This window comes from Stegodyphus dumicola, chromosome X1, assembly GCF_044657685.1.
Source record: "Stegodyphus dumicola isolate Sdum_Otavi_A_Nest chromosome X1, ASM4465768v1".
NCBI classification, from domain to species: domain Eukaryota; kingdom Metazoa; phylum Arthropoda; class Arachnida; order Araneae; family Eresidae; genus Stegodyphus; species Stegodyphus dumicola.
The window spans coordinates 42,911,740-42,935,859 of record NC_140780.1 but is presented as its reverse complement, the minus strand read 5'-3'; positions in this window follow the sequence as shown (position 1 = coordinate 42,935,859).

Sequence of the window (24,120 nt, the reverse complement as noted above, 5' to 3'; positions counted from 1 at the left end):
TCGGCGGTGAAAAATAAAGTTCGTCTACAAGAATATGTATAACTTATTTTCTCCCTTCTTCCAGCAAGACTTCCTGGTGCAATGGTAGCACATTCAACGCCTATTCGAGAGGTCCGGGCTCCAGTCTTGGTGACGGCACTGCACATTTTTCATATTTCCTGCCTTAAAACAAAATCTAATGACTCTACAGTGTCGCCCGAACTAAAAGATGGTGGACACTAATTTATTACCACCAGATTTCGTGATTCCACTAATCTCCAGTTACTGTTTAAACGGGGCGTATATAAGCTATTTTCTCCATCCTTCCAGCATGTCTTCGTGGTGTAACGGTAGCGCACTCGGCGCGTATTCGAGAGATCCATGTTCGAAGCCCAGCGAGGGCATTGCACGCTTTTTATCTCTCCTGTTTCAAAAGAAATACCTAAAGACTCTACAGTGAAACCGGAACTAGGGATAGACAATAATTCATCAACACCAGGATTTGTCGATTAGGTCCTCTAATCCCCAGTCGCGTTTCCAATGTATATAAAGCATTTCAATCCTTCCATCCAGTATGCCTTGGTGGTGCAACGGTAGCACACTTTATGCATATTCGAGAGTTTTAGGTTCGAATCTCGGCGAGGATATTGCACATTTTTCACATCTGCTGCTTTAAAATAACCTAATGACTCTACATATGAACGGGAGAAAACAGTAATTATTAACGAAACGGGAGAAAACAGTAATTATTACTAACCATAATGAAAACCTTCCCGATTTAATCATTGAATTCCAGAGACTAAAGCTATCATTTCCCCTAAAAGAACGGTAACATTTATTTCGATATATACTAAATTAACAGAGAAGTAAAAAAAATAAATATCTTTAATTGTAACAAAACATAACAATGATGAACTGATAAATTTGGTTAATGGCGTTGTCAAAGAAACTACAGTGCGGGATTAATTGTATAAAAGAGATTGTTGTTCGGTAAATTTTATATCTTCCAAACTACAATCACTATCAACTGAGCATCAGATTATTTCCTCGAAATAAATAAAGAAACAAGAACAAAGTTACTGAAATCTAAATGCATGCTTAAAATCTGGTTTCCCAAGCATTTAGTATCTGGGAGATTAAAACTCTTCAACCTTTTAAATACCGAGGTCTCATTTCACAGAGCCTGAAATCTTCTGTGAAAGGTTTCAAGTTCTGTAAACATATTCTTCTCATTAAAACATAATTTTCATTAGTCTGAAGTCATGTATTGAAATAAATTCTCTAGGTATTCAAGTATCTAAAACCTCCGTTCAACTAAAGGGGAATATTAAATTAAGATAATATTTTATCTGCGAATAGAAATTCATGTAATAGGATTGAGTCATTAGTGCGATCCTCAGAGAGGTAAAGACAAAGTTTTGAATCCCAGCTGTTGCAAGTACAAGGTGGGATGCATATTTTGACTCTCGGCGCTTTAGTAATTAGTATGGACTTTCTTTTCTCCTTCATCTATGTTCTTTGTTCCATGCATTAAAGCCTTTTTTAGGAACACACTGACAACAAAATATGATAAAAAGTTAAAGAATAATGCAGCTCGTTAACGTTACTGTAAATAATAATAAAATAAAGCTAATAAAGAATAGCTCGATTAATTGAATGAACGGGCTTTAATAATACTAAATTATTTTTGTCTTGTACGTGCTAAAAAAAAGAGAAAAAGTTGTTCAAAAGACTTCACCACTCTTAAAATCATAGCCCACAGCTATTTTTGAGGGAATTACAGTAATAATTAGAGCTCCCAAAGTGAAGCGCTTTTGTCATTTTGCACTCTATAAGTATTTATTACGGGAGAAACTGTTCTATTTGTTGATTTTTTTCCGAAGTTTCTTTTCTCTGTTCGTAAAATAAAAACAATAGTGCATTTCGATGTGATAATTAAAGTTATATTCGGGTAATTGTATGTTAACTCAAAAAATATTTAGCTACATATGACAAAGAAGAAAGTAATTTAACTTATCTATGAAGAAAGATGCAGATAAAATAATTCTTGGAGGCGTTAAAAGTAACAGCAATGCAACCCATTTTACTAACACTAATTCGTAAATAATAAAGAATAGAAACTCACAAATAGAACGAACAGGAAAATGCAACTAGAAATATTAATGCATATAGAATGAGTAATAGTAAATTAAGTACACAAATAACAATAGATAATAAAAATCTATAACACAAAAATAAGGTAACAAATATGAAGTAATTAATTTATTTCTTAATTTATCAAAAAGTGCCTTTTTCAAACAAATTCATATTAAGGAACTCAGAATGAAAAAGAATTTCTAAGCACAGAGAGAGCTGGTTGAGATAATAATAATAAATGTATTTTATTATAATTTGTTGTTGTTGTCTTGCCCATATTACATGGAACAATGGTTGCCAGAATCTTTCCTCACCAATTTTGAGGGACAGCACCCCACGCCTCTCTCCTTTGACCAAAGCACAGAGGACTTTCCGCTCGCCACATATTTAGCATGCCGCCATGCCGCGCTGACACTATACATTTACAAACATGTATGTCTTCTTCGGGATTCGCTCATCGGAGTCGTCGCGTTTCCTCGAAAGAGGTAGACAAAGGTAGTGCAAGCATTCATGGCTCATCCAACTCAGGTCGGACCCCAAAGAAAATTTTTATGTTGAAACACGACGTACACCGAGTTGGACGCATTTCATAGCAGAATCTAATAACGTAACGGAGTAAAAAACATTTCGTATTCATTATAACTGAAATTCTGAGTTAACTGATAAAACATAAGATCATATGCATCGCTGACGAAGCCGAAATTTTGCTCATGTTAACCAAGCGAGTTCGTGTTAAAGGCGATACTGTATTTCCTCGTAGCTGCTAATTAGCAGCTCAATGACTAAACCATTTAATAGCAACATTTTTATTCGACTGCCGATTACAGGAAGGATGATGACGTTAGAAATCATCATTACGTAATCGGAATAGTTCTCATGATTTGCAGTGCAAGTGCTAGTCATTTCCTCCTACGCTGCCATTCATGAAAGCACTTCTTAATAATTTGTACATGCTTTACAATAATTGATAACATGCTACAACAATTCTGACAACTGCGGAGCATATCATGAATGTTTTTTACAAAACTAAAAGTTAATTTGTGGAAATTTTAGGCACCATTAAATCTGAACAGAATTCCGACTATCAAACTCAGATTGTGCCGTTATAGGCAAGTGCCCGCCATTGGGAACCCTGTCCTATAGAACTGAGCAATCTGAGAAGTGAAGATTCGTTCAGCCTCTCTTCCTGGAAAAGGAATGTCTCTCGAGGGCACTACTGAATTACCGGAAAAGATAACAACTTCTTCGAGCAGGATAAGAACTTATGCAGGAAATAATATACACTTCCCAGCCTAGCTCTAGTGTTTCCTGGCAGGTCATTTCAGCCGTATGCAGTCTTCGTTTGTCTTGCAAGAATATATGTCATAATTTAATGAGCAGTAAGAATCCGGTACATTAACGCAGTAGGAAACCGGTACTTTTTGGTAAATTACGTCTGTAGACCTGGCTGGCTGAAAAAGGCAGAAATTAGACGTTGGTAAAACAATTGAAGAATCACTATCTTTATTTTTACACATTAAAATCATCTCTTTGGCAAACAAACTAATTTTCAGTCATCGTCGAATACAATAACTTTTCATGTAACAGGAAAAAGATACGACGTCATTTCAGGCAGGGAAGCATAAGAAGCGCGGAGATGTTGACATGGCGGAAGCTAGGAAAAAAGGAACATAGAAGCAGTATTTATACTGTGTTTAGGTGCATATGTGAATCTAAGCCGTGATTGGTTAATTTCAGTTTTAGTTACCTTTTCCAGCAGTGTTACGCATAATTTGGAATGATCTCAAATTTGGGAGAACAGATGAATTTAGGGGGAGCACACCAAATCTAGAATAGTTAACTTTGAGGTCGCCAATTATTTTTAAAGCAGCCATCGTGTTTTGTTATATATTACACACACACGCGAGCACACATGCATATGTATATATATATAATTAACGGTCGCTGAATGCTACTTCAAAATATTTACATCTAACATTGTTTTATGGAATAGTACTTCAGTTTGGCTGAGAAAAAATTACATTTTTACGGATGAGATATTTCATATTATTATAAATTAAATTTTTTTCAAAATCAATCTTGTCATTATATCCTTATTGATTTAATCTAAAAGCAATATACTGAGTGATAATATCAAACAAGTAGTAGGTTTAGTTACAATTTCGACAAATTAGGAAAGCACCATTTCCTCTGAAACTTATAGTCCCAGATAATTTGGTGGTTTATGGAGACAACCACAGCATGACTTTGGCTCCGACTGGAATCCTGTGCAAAGCAGGAAAGATTGCGAATAATCTGAAAGAAATAAATTAATACTTAGTTCTTAATTACGCTGACGATCACTGAAACTGTATTATGCCTCAAAAAGCTTTCTGTTAGTGATAACGAAATGGGGGAAATTTAAAATGCTTCGATCTAAAAAACTGCTGGAAAGATTGATAAAGGCAGATAAGAGAGACATGAATTCCATATCCCGAGATGTTCTTGGTGGATTGGCATTTAAATTCATTCGCTGTCATTCAAAAATTGGCATCAAGCTTAATCAGATGACTGTTGTGTTCTGTGCCCAAATAGGGTAGCTCAGGTCTTGTGAAACCTTTCAATATATATAGTTTTTTCCCTTATATAATTTTAATATTAATCAAATGCCTTTATTAAGTGGTCAGAATGCTCATTCTTTTATTTTCTTATTAATATGCAATATGTTTGGTTTCCAGCATCAAAAATAAATGTTTTATTGAAATGGATAAGAAAATTAAATGATATATTCCAATTATCCACACTTTCGCCCAAACTGATCAGCTTATTAGGGCTTTCTGAACGATGATAAATACCTTTTTGACTAACTCTACGGCCCAAAATGACTATTCTTATCATATACAATAATAAAATGAAACATTTTGCAAAGAAATTTTATGAGATAAAAAAACAAAATTCTATATGGCCGATGTATACATTCTTATAGCTCATGGATATTGTTCAGTTGTTGCAAACAAACCACCATATTTCTAAAGAAATACAAAGCTTGTTTTGTCATCAACTTATCAAACAGTAAACTCAATAGTCTTATTACAATTAGTTATAAATAAATAAATAAATAAGAAACTCACTTCGAGAAAAACACTGACGAGCGAAATGATGGATGAATATAAAATATGTAAATCCATGTATTTCGAATACGTGTACAGAATGCTTATGCATGGGTTGATTCTTGTCGCTTGTATATCCCAAATACTCTAAGGACCACATTTTTGCCAAATACTGCAAATGAAAAAGCATGTGCACAATCAGAAAAAGCCAAATAAATTCTTAGTGCTTAATACATTGACAATCATGGTAACTGCACATTATGCCCTAAAAAGCTTCGTGAGTTATTTAATTGAGATTGCAATTAATTAATATTTTTAATGATTGGCTAGGAAGACTTCTAAAGAAATATTTTAAAAGGTGTAGCATGATTATGAAACTGTGATGAAGGACAGTAGTTGATGTTAAAATATTTCCTACAATCCTGCCTTTATCATTTAACTACCTTTTGGATGGATAGTTAGCCTCAGTTGCAAAGAGTTAAGTGTATTCTTGCCATGAGCTTTTGTAGCATAAATGAAAGCAAATGTATCTGGACATCGAAAATCCTGTGACGATTCCGGTTGGAAACGCATACTATTTTCAATTATTTCTTTTTGAATTATTCTTTTTTTTCAAATATTTCTTTCTCTTTAATGCTTGTTGCAATCTATATTAAAATTTAAAATGGTGCAAACTGTGGATCTAATGCTGCCCTGCAAGCTCATGTGTGGGGAAAGGAATTAGAGGTATCCTTCTCATGTGTTGTTTTATTGCAACGGTTAGCATATCGATCTGGCCCACTAAAGGTCTGGTCCCGCCTCCGGGTGAAAGTGCAATTTATTTTAAAGTTTTTTTGTCCTAAACCTCCTCTCCTCGCTAACATCATAAAGAATACATCTGAAACAGTTTAAAATAAATTGATGCTTTCAGTTGAGCTAAACTGTGTATTTTAGATTAAGAATGACACTTTTTTGCAATGTTAACTTCTTGCCTTCTTTTTTTTTTTTAACATTTATCGATTCCTTTAAATGATAACTTTCAAAGCCGATCCATTATTTACACATTTTACCTTAAAAATAATGTTACACTCTAGAAGAAAGCGGTGATTTTATTGTAGCAGCTATTAGATAAACAAACAAAAATTTTATAAAAATACGGCAGTTGATTTAGATTGAAACGCACCTCTCGAGACTCTTCTATCTAAACTAATTCACTCATAGTGAAAATCAGAAGAAAACTTAAACTCATTTTCAGCACCACATTACCCCCCCCCCTTCGTGCGACATAACTAGGCAAAACATATTCTTCAAAATGCAGTTAACAGATCTCAGCTTCCGAAATGGCGGGCGCGAACTCATCCTGGTCCCTAACGACGAAAGTCTTTAAAACCTCTTTGAGTGAAAAGCTACAGTTCTTAAAACGCTTTCACGTCGCTGCAAGCGTATCATTTAGGAAGGGATACAAATCGCTTAAATCTTTCTTTCTGAAACACTTTGTGCAAAATCGTTCTCTTTCGAATGATGAGGGTAACGACTTTAGTTTGGAACCCGGGTGCCTAATGGGAAGAACTTTTCCCGCATCGGTGCCTTTAGCTGAGTTGCAAATTTAATCTTGTCACTAACGTATTTCGTCTGTGTCCTGCCATCATTTGCTTGGTTCTAAAAATCTGTGGAAGGTGTTATTTATGTATGAATAGCAAATTCATTTTTAAAATAAGATGGAATATATATTTTAATTATAAAGTAGGAAAAATTTGAGGATCTGAGTAAGTTATCCATTTAATAATAATTATTTTCAAACTGCGGAGTGTACATACGCATAATTACTTACAAGTAATGATTCAAAATTCACATTAAGAGATTATAAAAATTATTGAAGATTGCAGCTCAAAAGCACATCAGCCATCATCGAATATGAAGATACGAATAAGGCACTATTAACACATCATTAAGTATATGCATAAATATTCATCATAAAAATATGTCAATACCGATGTCCTTATCTATACTATAAATCTGAATACTTAAAGTATTATAAAGTAGATATAGCAAATAAATTTTGTTAAATGACAAGTGGCCCATCAGTGAGAAGGTGGTTAAAGCCATGAAAATAGGATAGTTCGTCCTGTCTGATGTCCTGTTTCCGGAGGGTTCAATGGTCAGTTGCACGATTCTTTACTCTGTGCTTTAGAGTTAAACTATGTAGAGACATTAGGTATTTTTTAGAAGCAGGCAAGCTTTCGCCGGGAGTCGAACCGCGGATCTCTTAAATATGCGCCCACTGTGCAGACCACCGTACCACGAAGGCATGCTAGGAAGGCAGGAGAAATACCTCATAACTAGTAACATAAATAAATGATATATTTCTTTGGAAAGCGCTCCATGAAGGCATACCTCCTTTAAGAAAAGTAGCCTATACATATTTTGCCTAAACTACATAAAAATATATCAGTGAGTACAAAAAAATCCTTAAGATTTTAATATTTTAAAACTTTAAAAGTTTTAAAAGTTTTAAGACAACTTAAAAATTTTTAATCATGCTTTGTTAGTCGTTCATAAAAGTGTTTTTCTCAATAAAATCTCTGGGTACAAGGGTCGTTCATTAAAAACATTCAATACGAGATACTGTTCGAAGTTTAGTATTATAAACATCAGTGAGAAAAGTTCAATATGGGAAGAATCTGTCATAAAGTGACTAATAATGTAACTGATATAGAACAATAAAGAGTAATTGTTATTATCGTAATTGGCAAATACCTTTCCCTATTGTAGATAGCAAATACAAAACTTTAAACATTATTTTAAGGATGCGTCCTTATTTAAAGAGGAATTTCACGAAGCATCAATATTAATATCCATATTTTAGTGTAGATAAAACAAATTAATGATGGAAAAAGACCTGCAATAGCTAAAGCAAAGTGGCATGTCTTAATCATGCTATGCTGTGTTCATGCGCTGTCTTAAATGACATTGCACGATCATGCATACCTTGTAAAAACTTCATTAAGATAATTTTAATAAGAAATTCTGATGTATCTGCCACATTCTTCTGACTTAGCTTCATCAAATTACCATCTTGCTTGAAGATTTCGAAATCACCTTGAAGAGATATTTTTAATTTCGCAATATGGTATTGAAGAGAACTCGTTTCATGGTTTCATTAAAATACACTTCTATCGCCAGGACATTGAAGATTTAAAAATAAATGTTATGAAGCATAAATAAAAGTTCTAAACATATCTTATCTTAAAGCTGATTGTGCCTTTTTGTGTCACTTTAAGACTTACTGTTGAAAAACGAATTACCTAAGAAATTACTCAGCAAATTATTTGAATGATCGTAAACCCTTTTCGAACGCACAAGAGTAGGAATGATGTGTTTGGCATATCAATGATACTTCATAGAATACATTAGCAACTGTGAATAGGTATACAAAGCGTACTTCAAATTTTCAAACCAGGAAGAGCATTCTGTAGTAATTAATAAGTGGAACACAGTTGATTAAGAGCATAACCAAACAATAGTCATAGCCTATTATTAAAATTAAAACCATTTCGTCCTGCTTCTCTTTTTCCGAAACAGCTCATCCCTTCTTAGAAGACCTATATGTGATTTCTCAGTTACGTACAGTAAATACCATGAAGTTTCCTTTTAAAGGGTAATCTAGAACCAAACGAAATGAATAGATCAAAATATATTGATAAAATATTACGTAAACATATTTTTCCCGCTACTTAATCTGATAAATTTTATGCATTATTATTCATGCTTGAGATATTTTCTTTGATTGCTAAATGAGCCTAAAATGACTTCATATGTATAGTAATAACGCTTTCAATGTACTATACAAATCGCTGTTTGCTCACTTTGCAAGTTTCATTTCATTGAACGGTGTCTTCAGACACCTTGCATAAAATTAAAGTAAGACGTATTTTAGCATAAAAATGCGTCTGAAAGACGTGTCACATAAACTCAAAGATTCTGCTTTGCTTGTGCACTACTGTAACGTATTGCTTAACACAAAAATTTAAACCACAAATTCTTCATATGCAAATGCGATCGCTTCATTTTCTGTACTGGAAATGATGTCTGTTCTCCTCTTCGAACGTGTGTTTAATCCTTTGTGGTTCAGATTCAAGCCAAGAAGTAAATTGCCAGGTGAAATACTAAAACCAATAGTAATTAAACAAGTACATGCCCCATAACATAACAGATCTGACATTTCATAAATGAAAAGCAGTTAAATCAAAACAAGAATGGTTTAAAGTTTTCCACTTCATAGACACGAAATTGGAAATTGTTTTAAGGAGCCGCCTCTAGGTGAACCAGTAACTGAACGGAAAGAGCAAATAAAATTAAACTCTGTTTCAAACGACTGTGCCAACAACCATTTTTATTTTAAGCTTTTAATATTTCTTTTAAAACACAAATTGCGAATCCATATCATTTAGGGAAACATATATATCCAAGCTATGTTTTCCACTGCAAACTCGTTTAGGATGCTTTGAGTTAATTAATTAACTACACAAAACATGAACTAACATGTAGCTGTAGTAGTTTTTCAACAAAGCTGTAGTTAGTTTAAGACATTAAGATAAAAGTACCAGCGAGTAGGCTATCGTTCTAATTGAAAAAAAAAAACAAGATAAAAATCATACTGCAAAATATTTTTGTAAGCTTACTTATAAAGCTATAGGAAATAAAACTGACCAGTGCCTTAATCATTTAGACTTGTAAATAATACCTAAAATAAATCTTTCAAAACTAATTCCCTTTCAAATGGAAATTCACAGAAATTTCAATTTCGGGAATCAAAAATGCACCAAGTGAATAACATAATAGGTTCAATTCCTTGAGGAGCTTTTTGCGATGATTATATACGATGTTGTTTTCTTGCTCTAAATTTGCTTCCTTTTCTCTAGGCGACGATCAGGAAAACGGAAGGGAAAACAATTTGGAATTAAAACTTTATAAGGTATTTCTCCCGCCTTTTTAGCAGACCTTCGTGGTGTAATGGTCACCACACACGGCGCGTGTTCGAGTCATGTGAATGTTATTGGCGCCATAAATATATCTATAAACTACTCATTGACCATGACTAATGTTAATCAGGTCATAAGCAATATATATTGAAGAAGGTGTAATATGTTTACCCATATATCATTTCAAATATAGAGGCAACATACGAAAAACTACAAACTTTGCTTTGTGAAGTAACAATCAAAACCCAGTTTAAGAAAACCAGTGTATAAATAGCAAAACTTAATACAAGCAAATAAAGTTAAATTAAATTTCAAACGTTTATTTAGAGTAAAACATTAGAGTTGTTACAAAAAGTTACAATGTAGTGGTTATTTTCTACAATGGCAAGGTAGGTAATAATGTTAACTATAACAAAATATGAAACATACCTAACTAAATTATTTATAATTCATCGAAAAAGGGACCACCAAGTTTTTATTTTGAGCTTTAACAAATTTTCACACATATTTTAAGAAGCAGCGAGAGAAATACTTCGCGGGGAAGCAAAACAACCATCCCACCAGGATAATGGATATCTGTAAAAGTAAAAGAAAAGTGTGAGCAATTATTTAGACTAAAAGAGTATCAGTGACCGCGGCAATTCTGTCCACTCACTTATCCGCCTTGGACAGCCCTTCTCTCTGTTCCATCAGGACGGTCCCCAGCTTCTAAGAGTCCGCTGCCCATTATCAGCTGTTCGATAAATGGTAAGTGTTTTTCTCGAGGTCTGTCGTCGAAGTCGATGGATATAAATCTCCCCCTTTCAGTTCCAGCTGTTCTCTGTCTGTGTGTGTGTGTGGAAAAAACTGCGCAGTCGCTTTTTCTGCATTTGGCGGGAACCTTGAAAATGGTGATAAGTGACGAAGAAACGGTCGCCCAATTTCAACAATCTTCTGAGTGCGAACCAGCGAATAACCGGGGACAAGGGTCTTCCGGCATCCAAAAGTTGGCTTTCCTCTCCCATCTTCAGTTGAAATGCTTCAAGGCTATTTCGAGAGGTCAAACACTCCTCCGTAGAATAGCGACGTCAATAAGAGCTAGAAGAGGAGTAATAAAAGAACCCTGCGAGTCAAAGGTGCAGAATATATAAATATTCCAGATGGCCAAACGTTTGACAAAAGGTCACCTTCAAAAAGGTAGGGAACTTGTTTACTAGAGATAAGAAGAGATAGTTTTAACAAATTCTGGGAAAACAGGAAAGTTTTTCCATTCCAACAACTTGTCGGAAAATTAGTGTTAACACAAAGCACTGAATTAATTCTATTACGTAACTTTCATCATAATTAGACAAATGATATGTATTTAATTTTAAATCTAGTTCTTGAAGTTTCAATTCAATCAAATCCCAAAGTGTTTTCATTACCACAGTTGAAATACTACAGTTACACAGCTATTCGAATGAGTAATCATTTCTAAAAAGTTATATTTCTTCGACATCTTAATCGAAATTACTACCAGAGTCAGAAAATATGGATGCATAACTTTAGCAGAAAGAGGAGTAAAAATTAAACTAAAAAACTAATTAAATTTGCACACCAAACTAGTGTAACAAACTGAAATGTAAAATTTAAAGTTAAATAACCTTAAAGAGTCTCACCAAAACAACCTCAAACAAAAGAGTAAAATCAATCCAAATTAATAAATTTAAGTTTATAAGCAAGAAAAATTACGTTAAAAAAACCAAACCTCACTTAAAGGGATAAAAGGATTAACACCACTAAACTTGAAGTTAACAATTACAGATTAAAAAAAAAATTAACTTCCGACAATTACTTTGAACGGAACAAATGAAATCAAATTAATAAAAATTCAATTACTGACAAAATCAAAATTAGGAAACAGTAAATTGCTGAAAAATGAAATTAAGAAATAATATTACATAACATTTTTCACGTCTCTTGCTTCCAAATAACCTAATGTCTTTACAACTTGAATTATGAATACAAATATGAAAAGACTAACGTGCTGATTTTTAAATTCTTCATTTAATTTAGCAATATTTTGTCAGAACTCACAAAGCTTCAATATATAAATATTTAAGTAATTAAGAAATGATTAACTAACACCTTCTCCATGGATACAGAAATTAATATTAAAAACAACGTCATCAAAAGTTTTAATTTAATTAACATTTTTATCTTAGTGAAATAGTATAAGTAGTCGTAGATGAAAAGAAAGCAATAAAACAAAAATAAGAATGAAAATTCATATTCACTCTCATATTCAAATTTATTCAGCGCAGATTTCTTAAGAGCATTTTTAACGGTCTTCGCATCCTTTTTAATAAAGAACAGAAGCTATTTTGTTCCCTGCAAAAAGAGATAAAGTAGTCAATTAACTTATAATTGACTTTAATATTACTTTTATGTTCTTGAAATCTCTCATCTAAAGTAAAGCATAAACTTACATATCAAAATAACAAGATTTTTAATTAATAGTACACATTATTTCATTTAAACAATGATGTGAATTCATACGAGCTTTTGTACCTTAAAGACGATGCGGTAACACGAAAGATCACATTTTTAATAATTATCTTTCTCAAGTAATTCTTGGAGTTAAATATCTCGTGATCCGAAATGCTATTAAAAACGCGAATAGTTTGTTTCCTGCAAACTGCATGATGTTTACTGAGTCATTTCGAGGAAAGAATTTACACTCGTATTCTTTTTTTAAATATTAGTATAAACATTTTTGAACGAAGACATATGCGAGGAGTAATTTATTATTAGTAGTTAACTATGGCATAAATAAAGATTTACTTTGGTAGCCTTGTACAAGATTTCTTACAGCTTTAAAAGTCATTTGAATGCACTTTAAAAGCAGATAAATTTAGCTACAATTTCAATTGCAATAAATGAGCTTAAAATATAAAACCATTCTGCATAAAAAAAATCTTACTTCGAAGAATGCGATATAAAATTATTCTTTTTAAGAACCTATAAATTACGAAAATTTTAAAATGATATTTAATAAACACCAACTTTGTCTGAAGAATAGTATGTAATTATGGATATATATATGCAGTTCACACTGTGTCAGACTGCATATGCACAAATTCATATCTAACATATGCGGGTAGACAATATCATGATGTAAATATGAAAAGACTCTTTGCTTTAATACTCAACGTAATGAACTGCATGCATAATAAACGTGAAAATAACTTATTTTTTGCACATGTTTTTGAAAATAAGACCAATATTTCATCACGATTTTGCTTATGTCCTAATTCTACATAAAATCAAATAAAATGAGGCAAAACTAGTCTACGCACTATTATGTTATATATTTCTGGGGATATGATAGAAATTAGCATGTCTTTTATACTTGGTTGTAAAGCAAATTACCCAGAAAATGTATCAAACAGAATAATCAATACTAAAGTAAATCAGCAAATTTATGATAAAATTATTATTACAATTTAAAGAGATAAAACAAAAGAAGGTGAAAAAAACTAAATTATTTAAAAGCGAGCTTTGATCATTAAGACTAAACTTTGCTTTTTCTTAGTGTAAATAAAAGGGATGCTATTTAAAAAAAAATAATTGATATAATAAGCTTAAATTTAGCTTTAGGAAGTCGTTTAGGTTTTGTATGATTTTTATTTGCAAAATGCTCTCAAAACATAGGAAAATAAACTTGCAATCTACATTCTTTTTACTAAAAATTTCAATAACAATTTTTTGCATAAATTTTTAAAATATAAGCTCCACTAATTCAATGTTTGCTTTATGATTTTAATTTCAAAATATGGCTCTGAAATGTATAGAAATTTTAAGCAAATTTAAGTAACTGTTTTGTAATTCATGTTTCCGCTGAAAACTCTATTCAGAGTATGACTGTTTTAGAATACGTATAGAATGCTAAAGGAGAGGCGCGACTACTGAAGAATATCTATGATCGCTGCATGAAGAAACTGTATTATACAGCAGCGCAGCTCTAAAGATTGATGTCTGTATAATGCCTTCATACCACAGAAAGTGTGACACTTTGTGTTGCGTTCTCTTAGTCAACCACCACACTTAGGCGAAAGACACTGATCAAAGCATTACCTTTTCACTCAGCCTAAATTTAAGCCACCTCCTTGCTTCAGGAAGCTGCTTTAAATTTTTTATAAAGTTTCTTTCGCATTTTATCACCGTCATGGGTGCAACAAAATGCGATTACCAACCACGAGTCCCCCCTCTTTTAAGGGTCCGTATGACCATTTACCATGTGCAGAGCTCCCAGGACACTGCGCAAATAGCTTTTTGCACCAACCAAAACATGGTCCTCGTAAAAGAACCCTTATGACCCCCGTGCGAGAGCTTTAACACGATTCTAAGGCGTCATTGCCTTCATTTCTGTCATAAAATCTAATGCCACAGATTTAAGGTTATCTGAAAAAGGGGCTTCGACCTCATATTCTTAAGAGGAGGAAATATTTTTCTCACTATCAGGCGGAAGAAGATGGGGGAAGAAATATTTTTCCTTTATGTCCCTTGAGCAGCAGAAAAAAAAAGATGAAAAGTGTTCCCTTTTATGCTCGCAAATTGTATAGTGAAGTGGCGAATTGCGTTGTAGGCGGTATTTGCACGGAATATGTAAGTGCGGCGTATGTGAAAAAGAAAAGAAAATGGGCACTCATGTCTTAACTTGTGGGTACTAGATAGTGCATTTTTATGTAATCTTTAGAATGCGATGAGTTCTTAACTAGGGAAAATACAGCCACGCAAAGGTATATGCAATTAAAAAAGTAACAAAAAGTAATCCTTTACGTGTGGCGTCCGTATTCTTTTAATGCTGTATTTTATGAGCTTATCTCTAGTAAGAATAATGTGTTCAGTTTGAAAAGAAAAATTTGAATCTTTGACGTAAATTACCATTTAAATGTTCTTGATTTCACCATTATCGGTTAAATAGTTCACTCAAATATCTAGAAATTTAATTGACATTTGAAATGCGAAATTAAAGTATAATTTTTAACTTATTTGGTATGTGATTAATTATTCCATTTAATAGTGTTTCAAGTCTTATAAACGTACTGTACATAGATAAACAATCTGATCTTTCTTATTATAAATAAACCAAACTGTAAATGATGATCCATAGATTTGTATTCGCTGAAAAATACTAAATAATAAAAGAAATTAAACGTGTTTTGTTGCATAAATGGAAATTTTTGTTATGCATATAATGACATGTTTTCACGATGAAACAGATAAGAATGTATATAACAGAGCCATATATATACAAATGGCAGAGAGTTAAAATAGTTCTGTGCTTCTCAACAAGGTTATTGATTAAAACGTGACTTTATGCCCACATTACATGTCAGATGCATGCGTAACATTTGCTCAACCTTATTAGTAGTCTCAGGTACTGATTGATTTCCTTTTCAAAGTTGATCTACAAGAAAAGACAAGTAAATTTTGTTATCTGGCTCTGTTATGTGCAAATGTATACATACACACAAATACACATGCACAGAAAATGAATAAATTAATTTAAGATAACAATGATAATTTTCGTACCCGAGTAAAAATATGCTACTAACAAAAAGTGATTATGAAAAGCACTTAATTAATTTAAGATAACAATGAAAATTTTCTTACACAAGCGAAAATACGCTGCAAACAAAACGTTATTATAAAAAACATAACAAATAATAAAACTGGTAACAGAAAACTCATGGTTGCTATGGAACTGCAGGACTGAGGGAAGACAAGCAGACTAATTGTGTAGATGATGCTTCTTTCCGTGAAAATCAACTTGCACGAGAAGGCATTCTTTTCCTTCTCAGTTATCCCAAGGCTCTTGAAACATCCAATAGATGACAATGAGGATTTCTTATTTTCAAAAATCAAAGGTTTAATACTAAATTTCAGTTTTTAAAGTTAAACTGTGGTCAAAGTTAAAAAAACATGGAATCCGAACCGAATAAAATCTTAAATACATCAATTTTCACTTTTTCGTTAATTTTGCTTCAAGCTCGTTTATTTGAATATGGAAAAGGTGATAATAACGCGGATATTACATAATAATCTTTAAATTTTAAGGAATGCTGAATTATTTTGCATCTATTTTTATGCATTTATATAGCATTTATTTAAATTAGGAGGTCAATATGCGAACAGTAAGCCAATATACGAACAGTTTGTATTTTCCTATTTCCATAAAATGTCCTTGTACATACCTTTCATTCCGTTTTGCAAATTTCTATATTTTTTATCTATGTAGAGCAAAATTTTGCTTTCTCATACCGATTAGGTTCTGCATGTTTCTACTAGGTACGGTTTCACTGTGGCATTCATAATGCGTCAGTGGCTGTTAGCAAGTCTTTTGCTTATTATTGCATTATTTAAAGATTAGCTTTCTTGAAATATACGTTTTTATGTTTAACTAAATTATTTTTATATTTTTCTTAGAAGAATATATTAAATATTATATATGAGAGTTTTCTGCTTCGGTATTTCTATATATACTGCTATATTCAGTTTTATTTTCTGTAGTATTATAATGAGTTTTATTTTCAGTTACATATCATGTATTAAATTACTTTATTATTAAAAGAAAATATTTATATTGTTTGTAATAAGCAGCCTGCAATACAAGGAGTGAAGTAAGATCACTAGGCAAAGATCAACAAAGAATAAAATTATATGAGTAATTATATAAGTAATGATTCTTAAGAACTAGTTATCGAATAATCGCTTAAGTTCGGGTAACAAGAAACAACAAGATGGAAGGGTAACTACCCTTTATTATTCCAATAAGATTTAACAAAACTCCGTCTTAGAGTGTACAATAAAAGCCGACACTTGGGCTTGAACTTAAGAGACTAAGAAATAAATTAAACTAACCTTAACTTAGATACATCCGAAGCTATCAAGATTCTAATCGGGTTGGCCCCTTAACTCTATTTGACTACAAAGCTTATCAAGGGCCTGACTACGGCCGAGCGTAATAACAGCTTTGAGAGAGAGTAGCCAAAAGGCAGACGCGCGTAAATCAGAAACTCTGATTCTCTCCAACTCAGCAAGTAGACTTCGCGGTTTAAATACCGCTCCTCCTCATTAACTCTTTCGCATCGAGAGAGGGCAAAATCTCAATTCCCAAACATCGAAAACGCCCATATCTAAGAATTTCTCCTGGAATGCTTTTCCTTCCCCCATAACAAGTTGAATACTACAACGCTAACAATAGCCTTACTTAAGTAAAGCGAGAACTTCTTTCTTCGACGTTTTGACACTGTGTGAAGTTCCCCCTTGGGACGGGATTGCAACTTCGGGCATCAAAAGCTAAACACTGACAGTAAACAAAGGAAAGGAAGGAACAAAGGAAACAAGGAAGCTACTTTTAGTAGCTTCAAAAGAATGATTGACATGTGATTTAACAACACCTGAAAGCAATGAGTAATGCAGTAACGTGATGGGGGAAAGCGCTGGGTAGGAATTTATTCAGGCGTTTCGGGCGTCCAGCCGATGTCTGAATGTTTGGGCGTTTGGGGCGACTTCGATGTGAAAGAGTTAAGTATTCAGAAAGATTCCAAAACTACGTTCTCGCCGGAAGTAGTAAGTTGAAGATAAGAATTTGACAGGAAAGGAACTTTAACTTAAAATTTAACTCTTAATAAAATTAGCATAATCCTTACAAACATTTTAAAAGTTAATTGTTTGAAATATAAGTATAGCTATTATAATATATCATAAGTATAGGATTTAATAGTGCAGCTGCAGGATTTTTCTCGCTCCTTTTCGGTTGCTTTCACAGTGCAACTGAAAAGCCCATCCTGTCTGCAATTGGAAGATCAGGAGTTCGAGTCCCGGTGAACTGGCACTGCACTTTTTCACGTCTCCGGCTTCGACAAACTTAATGAATCTACACAGTCATGTAGAAAAAAGTAAAGAACCACTTTTAATTAATTTAAAGAAGACCAGCGAAAGTATATTTTTTATGTTGAAGAACAAATTTTGAAAGAATAGTAAGTAAACAAAAGTGCATATTAGTTTAAATTATAGTTTTAAACATTTAGTAAATTTTAGGAGTTAAATTTATTCCTGCAATAAGATGAATCTTTCTGGCTAGATTTTATTGATATTAATGAACGTGAAACTTAAAATAAAAATTTGCAACATAAACAATATAGGGAATAATAAATAAATGAATGAATAGGGGAAAGAGAAATATATGAATAAGACGTTACAAATATGGAGACTATAATGACATTTAACAGTTTAAAAATATTATCAAGGCCATGTAAGAGGAGATAAATAAAAAGGTTTCACAAGATAGCTACTGCAAAAATCGTACAGAAAATTATCGATTTCGTTGCCCAGAAATGCCCCGCTTAAAGGATCGCGAAAGCCACGATATATAGGAACATGAAACTTTGAACATTATCGGAATGAGGACAAGAATATATTGCCTACAGAAAACATCTGCAGATACTTCTTGAATGAGGATATGAAGCCAAAAGTCTCTAAGCCACAACATCTAGGAGTTTGAAACTTTGCAGATGCGCTGATGGTCCAAAAGGAGTATTAAGTGCTTTTCTATACATGATTTTAGAGCAGTGAATTTTTACTCTTTATATAAGATGATTTACTCTAAAATAAGGACCTTAATAAATGTTAAACACCACGTCCTTCACTCTAATATAATTATTTCTGTGAATTCTGAACTATGATTGCTTTAATATACTTTTCTGATTTTAGAATAATTACATAATTTTTCCCAAAATCAGCTTTTCGTTTCCTAAAAGGAACTTATCAAACATTATATACAAAAAATTATTCTTGTTAATTTTTTTTTTAATTTTTAATAGGTAGGATATTAATATTATTAAAAATATCTAGATAAAATAGAAGAAAGATTAACATAGACTGCGCTTAAAAATGATATAATTATCTCATCTCAAATCGAAGACTAAGTTGTATAAATATGGTAAAGACCGAGGGCTGTCTGTATAAAGGAACTTTAGTGAAGACCTTTCCGTGGGAAACTGCTTTGTGATATACATTGAGAAAACCACGAAAATCTCCCATACTCCCAGCCTATTCATATGGTTTCGAAGCCAGCTCGAACCACCATTATTTTGCAGAATTCACCACTCGGCCAATAAGTGCTAAGTTAAATCCAACTTCTATGTATCCCAAATTATATGGCATTTTTATCAATGTTTGACCCCAAAATTCCCAAAATATGACCTATAATGTAATTTTTTTTTAATTTAACCAACTTTAAAGGTTCATCTAATGTAATTCTTTTGCAATATTATAAAGATAAAAATGGTAGTTTTTCACTCTCAAAATGTAATAAACTGGCCTATCTCAATTAAAGAAATTGTTTTTTAGTAGAAATTTTGTTGTTGCTTAGAGATGTAAATTCTTAGGAAAAAGTCAAAGAGAAATATAAAAATTCTCAATTCTTAATTTTTCAAATTCCTATCTGTCTAGAATTATCGTGTATTAAGAATGTGGAAGAAAATATTAGTTATTGTTTCTCAATTTCGGGCAGTTGTTATACTAACCAAACTTCATTAATTTTAGATCGTGTTGTTGGTGTGCACTGAGATAATTCAGGAAAAGCAAAACATCTAACGATTATCATAATATATATTAAAAATATTTCAAAATGGAAAATCATTTGTTAGTGACAAATGATTCAAAACTAGATATAAAACACTATTGCTCGGGAAACTAATGACAAACTATTTAACCTTGTAGAGTAATTAGGTCTTTTTTTAAAGCGGAGAGGATCATATGCAGTGCCCCCGCTGGGGTTCGAACCATAGACCGCTGCCATACGTGTCATGAATGCTTCCAACTACACCACGACGACATACAGAAAGGAAGGAGAAAATATCTTATAACCTGTAACGGATTACGGAAATTTCCATTGCTAGTTAAAACAGAAAAAAACATAACGTGATAGTCAAAAACTTTTATATCTTACTAGACATTTGATTTCTCAAATAATATTTAATATTTTTATTTGCACTCTGTTTAATAAAACTGAGGGTGATTTCTTCAAAAGTTTACTTGTAAACAAATATGTATTTTCTTAATTAAATATAAACTTCCCATAAAAATCAAATTCCCTTAATTAAAAACAGAAGGAAATTAAAACTATAGTGGTTAGACTTTCATATTTCGTTTCGTTAGTTCATATTTCGTTTGTTCTTGCAAGTTCATGAATTTTTTTAACATGCTGTTTATATCTGAATTTATATTTTATTAATATTTGGCTTTACGACATCATGATGTTTTGCATTCCTTAATAAGCAAAGGAATTATTTTGAAAAATGTTCAAAGAAAATTTTAAGCCCGTATAAAGAAATGAATAGTAAAAGAAAAAATGTCCTGGAAAATAACATAAGTAAAAATCTTGCACTGACGGAGAAACGATTGTCTAGTTACGGAGAAACCTATGCTAAAAAAAGGCCGCCAGAAGAGACCAGCACTACAACAATGCACCGAATGTCATAGAAAATCGTCGGGAATCAAGGGCCGAAATGAGAAACGGAAAATGCCAGGAGATGACCAGGATAAGTACCAGACCCGTAGACGATATCTAATAAATAGAACCTTGACCTGTCCCACATAGAGCGAATGTGTGGAGAAAATGTGTGGCTGTCTTTCACAAGAAGAAAGATAAGTGAAAATTTACTTTATTTCATCCAGCAGAAATTTATTTTACATATGTTAAAAGGCATGTGTAGGAAGTTGCTAGGATAATTTTATTTTACCTTTAACTGATAATGTCTAAGTACAGCTGAGAAGCTTTTTTGTTGATGTATTCATCTACTTTTAAAAATTTTATCCTTGTCTGTTAAGCACAGTTGAGTTAGTTTAGTCCGAAAGACTGTAAATAGCAGAAAATTGTAGAGTGAATTCAATTCAAAATGACAGTAGTACGTTTATAGATTTTCTGTCTAAATTTCACATTATTTAAATAAACATGCTTACGAATTTCCTATATAAATTTAAAACTCATTAAATGTAATCTGTATTAAATAAATATTAATATCATGAATGCATGAATGATATTTATTATAAAAACTTATGTACTGTAAAATCGAAATGAGTTGTGTGCGAAAAATGTTTTGTATTGTAAATGAAATTTAAAAGCCAGCATATTGTAAATCAGCTCATTTAGAAGTTAAGCTCTCCACTCTAACTCTTTTAAAGTTAAATGAAGTTTAAATCTAGAACATTAAGTATAGATTCTGAAATAACTTATGAGGTCTAGTGTGACTAATGATTCTAATCATGCAGGAATTTGGTTAGCAAGTCGAGATGGTTAAAGTACTTCAATTTTACACACTTTCCCGCACAAACAAGATGGATGGCGGGGTGAAAAAGAAGTCGAGAGGAAATCGTAAATTGTAAAAGGTTATTCTTGTTATATGCATATTGTGTATCTTAAGAATTCTCTCCTGAACTATTTTTCATTCCAGATTCCAGAAAAGCGATTTAAGAAAGAGTCTGCGGTGGATCTGAAAATATAAATTTAAGTAGAATTTTCTAAAATGCAAATTTAGGCATTTGAATTAATTTATTTGAGATTTTGTAAGGGAAGGCCCAAGCTTTTAGGTTAGATTTAAAATCTTCCCCAAGGTCATTAATTTATATTCTGCTGGAAAATATAAAGACTTTGCATTAATTAACCAACTATTATGATTTGACACTTAACTATATTTTTTTGGTAATGATCACGAAAATTGAAATTAGTTGCGTGAGTATTTAAGCCGTGGATTTGAATGTTTTAGAATAGAGCTTTTGGAAGCTTCCTTGCATTATACGTCTCGTCGCTTGCATCTCGTCCCTTCTATTTTACGTCCATTTTACGTCTGCCAGAGTTTATTTTCGGCTTTAGTTATTTTGCTAGTCTGGGTTAAACAAACGCCATTAATTATTTTAGCCAGTTTAAGGCTCTGTAGGCTCCAGGTATGATACTCAAATTCAAATTTTTAACTCACGTTATTTTAAACATCCGTCAATAGCGGAGTTTTGTTTAGTAAACACAAGTTGTGCTTTCTTTTAAATTTAAAGAATTAATAAAAATGTTATTTTAATATTCGCGAGAATTGTCGTATTAATTCAAAATAACGCCAGAGCTCACTTGTCAGTATATAGTAGGTTTAAGCGACGTTGATTAAAGTTTCTACACATTTAGAAACATACAACATAAGCTAACAACAATGAACGTTATTCAGTGCAGAATATCATCTGTTAGTTCACTGAGTTTTCTGCTTTTATTTTTCACTAATAAAATATGATTTACTAACATGTTTATTAAATTGTTCTGTAAAGCATTTTGCTCTTCATTTTTGAAATCATTTAGAAATCATTCTTGTGAGCTGCATATAATTTGCAGGGAGGGGCAGGGAAAATGTTCTATGAGAATATGGGAATAAACTTTTTATACTAATGATAAATAATTTTATACTTATATTAAACGATATTATCATCGCCCTCAGAAATTTTTTTTCGAGATCTAATACTTTTTGAAAAAAAAAATCAAAATGCTTATTACTGGCTTGATATTTCGGCATATTACCTTTAAAATAATTTCAGTACGTAAGTTTTAAAATGAAAGCCTCTAAACATAAGTTAATAACGGCCAACCTTTCTTCATAAAGAATAGATTAGTTGAAAAGAAATATCGGAAAGGAAGCATAAAATAAAACGACATGAGTTCGGTAAGAGAACTTAAATAAGTTGTAACAAAAACGCTTTTCTGATGCAGCGGACAAATGCAAGGAGGAAAAGATCTACTTTAGCTTATCTCTAGAATCTACTTTCATAAATAGTGATTTACTTCACTGAAGGAATGTGGCCTTTCATTTTTCTCCTAGCTGTTTGTAAGAGCTCAACCATTAACTTTTATTAGTTTTTGCTTTTATCAACAGAACGAAAAGAGAAAAATGCCATTTTTTATTAATGGATTTTGTAACTAGAATTTCAGGATCCGTTCGTTCAATGGAACTATCAACATCAAAGGTAAGAAACTCTTTGAAATTTTTGGAGAAGCCACAAAAATAGATCATTTCCTCTAGCTGCTCAAATGAAACAAACAACTGATTTCTAATAAATAAAAATTTTTGGGGTAATACAGTTTAATGTTTCAAAACTTCCTTTACGTGTTTAACATTCCTCATACCTGCTTTTATTTGTTTGAAATTATACGTTACCATCCAGTAGCTATAAATGTTGAAAGAAAGGGATTCGAAAAGCATTTTCAGAGTGTTTTATATGTTTCTAATAGGTTTATTTTCAATTTAAGTTCTGAATTATCAATTATGAACAAACTATACAATGTAAAACAAATAAATGACATTTTGAAACGTTCTGGGTTCTGTCATTATTGTTCCAATTTCAAATTTGTGGTAAAATTACTTTTATTTATTACTTTATTATGGATTTTAGAATAAAAAATCTGCTGTTATGACTTGGGTAAGTATTTTCACTCAAGTAACGATTAAATAATGATTATTTTAATTTAGTGTACATGACTTCAAAATGAAATTTACGTACATTACTGGCTGTGACATCCCGAATAAAAAAAACTTTGGTGCTCATGTAAATTGTCTGAATAATATATACAACGAAACATCCTTGTTTAATGGCGCCTAAATACGAGTGCGAAGTTTCGTTTTTATTATAACTTTAAAGAATTCAACTACTTTATACAATTTACAAATCGTAAATATACAATAGTTAAAGTATCCACATAACAGCATCTAATAATACAATTCGTTAGCATAGTTCAGATAGTAATAAATATTATAATAGTTGTAGGTAGGCTACGTTTTAACGATCGAATTCCATGGCGATGACAACGCTATTTCGTTTTGACAACGCAAGGCAATGAATAAATGCAAATTAATTCGAGAGGCCATCTAGAGTGAACGTAAACATATCTAATG